Source organism: Lipotes vexillifer, unplaced genomic scaffold (assembly GCF_000442215.2).
Source record: "Lipotes vexillifer unplaced genomic scaffold, Lipotes_vexillifer_v1.1 scaffold221, whole genome shotgun sequence".
Lineage (NCBI taxonomy): Eukaryota > Metazoa > Chordata > Mammalia > Artiodactyla > Lipotidae > Lipotes > Lipotes vexillifer.
Window position 1 is genome coordinate 784527 of NW_006772957.1, and position 3395 is coordinate 787921.

The 3395-nt window shown below is 40.1% G+C and overlaps 1 non-coding gene across 1 annotated transcript; it reads left to right on the forward strand.

Moving 5' to 3' along the window:
- Nucleotides 1–1996: 1996 nt before the first annotated feature.
- TRNAE-UUC (transfer RNA glutamic acid (anticodon UUC)) lies at nt 1997–2069 on the forward strand. The gene has a single exon. It is a non-coding gene; the product is annotated as a tRNA-Glu (tRNA).
- Nucleotides 2070–3395: the final 1326 nt, after the last annotated feature.

The following is a 3395-nucleotide window of genomic DNA, read 5'->3' on the forward strand; positions in this document are numbered from 1 at the left end:
TCATAACTGCCTCCTCCAAGCCACTCAAAATAAACATCTTATCGAAGTCAGGGCAGTGTGGTTGCTAAGTTAATGCTGATTGCAATTCTGAAGGCTGTCCACGTAGACGGTCTGGAGCTCTCACGATATATACACATCACTGTTATCATCAAATTCCCATTTATCCAATGCCCATCATGTTTGGAACACTAGATTCAGACGCTTACATGATGAAAGGGATGAAGGAGACATGGAAGTAACCCAAGGAAGGATGGCAGTGTGGAATGGTGGGACAAGACCAGCCCTAGTGGTCAGGCACATCTGCCTTCTAGTCTTGGGTCTTACACGTTATTTCCTTGGCCTTAGACAGCTTATCTAGTTTCTCTGAGCCAGAGTTTATTGGATATAAATTGAGACATTCTCCTTAATGACCTTTTAAGTCCCTTGTAGCTATAAAATATGATGTCCTGTCTTCCAAGAACTTACAATCCACTGGGGTGATGAAACAGACTCAATATGTAGAAATGTTTTATTTTATTTTATTTTATTTATTTGGTTTCACTGGGTCTTAGTTGTGGCAGTGGGCCCCTTAGTTGTGGCATGCGAACTCTTAGTTGCGGCATGCATATAGGATCTAGTTCCCTGACCAGGGATCGAACCCGAGCCCCCTGCATTGGGAGCGTGGAGTCTTATCCACTGCGCCACCAGGGAAGTCCCAGTAGAAATGTTTTTAAACCTTATATTGTAATTGTTTTGGTGTGTTTTTTCTCCAGCAGATCTTGAACCTGGGGGCTGTAGTCGTAGTCTTTGCATCTTCTCTGCAGCTTGGCACCAGGTAGGCATGTTAGGAGCCTCTTAAATGTTTCTCACATAATTGAATGAATAACGTAATGAGTGAGTATGTGAATAAACACATCAGTTTAATTTCCCAAGCAAAAATATATAAATGACGATACCCAGCATCTACTAATGTTAACGTTCAGGTCTCATTTTTACATCATTTATTTCCAAGAGCAGATCCAGGTTTTGCGGAGCCTGAAGTTAGTACAATTGACAGTCCCTTCTTTAAGAAGAATTAAAATTGCAAATATAAAATTAGGTACTGCGTCCTCGAAGGGGCTTGTGCAAGTGAGGAGCACTAAATTGTACACTCTGCTGGCTACTTGGTCCCTCCTACACACTGCTCCAGGCACACCCCCCTTCTCTCTTCCTGAAAACCTTGCCCCTACCTATAGCTTGGCAAGTGCCCCTCCACCCCACTCCACTCGTTCTCTGCCACATCTCTCTGATTATTTTTTTAAATTGTGGTAAAATATACACAGCATACTATTGATCATTTAGCGATTTGTAAGTGTACATTTTGGTGGCATTAAATATAGTTACACTGTTGTGCAGCCATCAGTGCTCTCTATACCCGAAACTTTTTTAGCAACATAAACTCTGCCCATTACAATTGTATTGTAATTGCCCATTACAATAAGTCCCTCTACTCTTCTATCCCCCCAGTTCCGGGTAACCTCTATTTTACCTTGTGTCTCTATGAATTCACCTATTGTAGGTACCTCATATAAGTGGAAGCATGTAATGTTTGCCCCTCTGTATCTGGCTTACTTTACTAAGCTTGATGTTTTCTAGGTCCATTCATGTTGTAGCATATATCAAAGTGTCATTCTTTTTTCATGGCCAAATAATATTTCATTGTAGGCATATACCATATTTTGTTTATCCATTCATCTGATTTGAGTTGTCTCCATCGTGTGGATATTGTGAGTAATGTTGCTGTGAACACTGGTGTACAATTATTTATTTAAGACTTTTGGGTATAAACCTAGGTGTGGAATTGCTGGATCATATGCTAGTTTTATGTTTAACTCTTTGGGAAACCACCAAATTGTTTTCTACTGCAGCTGCACCATTTTGTATTCTCACCAGTAATGTCTGAGGGTTATAATTTCTCCATATCCTTGCCAACACTTGTTACTTTCCATTTTTTAAAAAGTATAGCCATCCAGGGAATTCCCTGGTGGTCCAGTGGTTAGGACACCTCACTTTCACTGCTGAGGGCCCAGGTTCGATCCCTGGTCAGGGAACTAAGATCCCACAAGCCATGTGGTGCAGCCAAAAAAAAAAAAGAATAATAAATCTTGCTTTAAAAAAAATTATAACCATTCTAATAGGTGTGAAATGGTAGCTCATTGTGATTTTACCTGATTTTTTTTCATGGTCTTTAACATCATATAAAATGGACTTGTTTATTTATTTTTTCTTCACTTGGTTTGCTAGTCTGGAAACCCATGAAGGCAGGGCCATTTCTAGTATGTTCACTTCTATATTTTCCAGCATCCAAAACTGTTCCTGACACATGTAGGCATTCTGTTGAATAGGTGAATGCACGGATGTTCTCCTTGAAGCTCTACGTGACTATCGCTGTTAATTTGTTTGTCCTAAGATCGGTGCTTAAACAACAGCACATGAACTAGATAACAAGTCCACAGTTACTTGTATCAGGCATCAGAAAAATCCTTGAACCAATGGACACCATTATCTTAGGACTTCTAAAAGTGAAGACCGAACACAATTTAAATGAAAAGATGTGTCATAAAAGATATACATCAACCTCAGTAATTAGAATTGGAATTCAAAGTGAATCAATAAAAAATTTTCACAAAGCCTGCATGGAAAACTGCACACTGCCCCCTTTTGAAGCTGCCCAGCACTATGGTTGCTTTGTATAAAGAATGCATGGAGTGAAAATATTGCACTATTGGGAGGAGCAGTGTCACAGAAACCCAAGTCCTAAAGTGCCAACTACTGAGTCAAGATGGGTTGATAAGAAAGTCACAGCACTGCCCAACTTTCCATTTATAACCATAGGGAGGACAAAATTTCATCTCTTAAACTGAAGCCTGAAAACTACTGAGTCATTCTGAACAACGTACAATCTTAACATGCGGCTTCTGTGTGTTGTATAAACACACAGTTTCACAACTGAAACCTTTCAACGATTCCATTCCCTATGCTGAGAGCCAGTGCCTGAATGGATGGGGTCCTGGAAATGCCTGAGGAGCTCCAGCAGACAGGAAGTGTGGGCAGCGTTTCACCATGGAGAACTGCAAAGCACACCGCTACATCTCTCATAGCTGCCCACCTGGGCACCGCCCAATTTCATATGAACTGTTTGCTAATATTGCAAACACAAACGAAGTCATGTCTATTGTGTAGTCTGCAATTGTTCCTGGTCACTCTCTGAGTTACTAAGCCAAGTTGCATAATGTGAATATTTTGAAATCACGAAGCTTGTGTCTCTGAAGGTCTCACAGAGTGTTGTTGTTTTTTTAAATTAATTTTTATTGGAGTATAGTTGCTTTACAATGTTGTATTAGTTTCTACTGTACAACAAAGTGAATCAGCTGTAC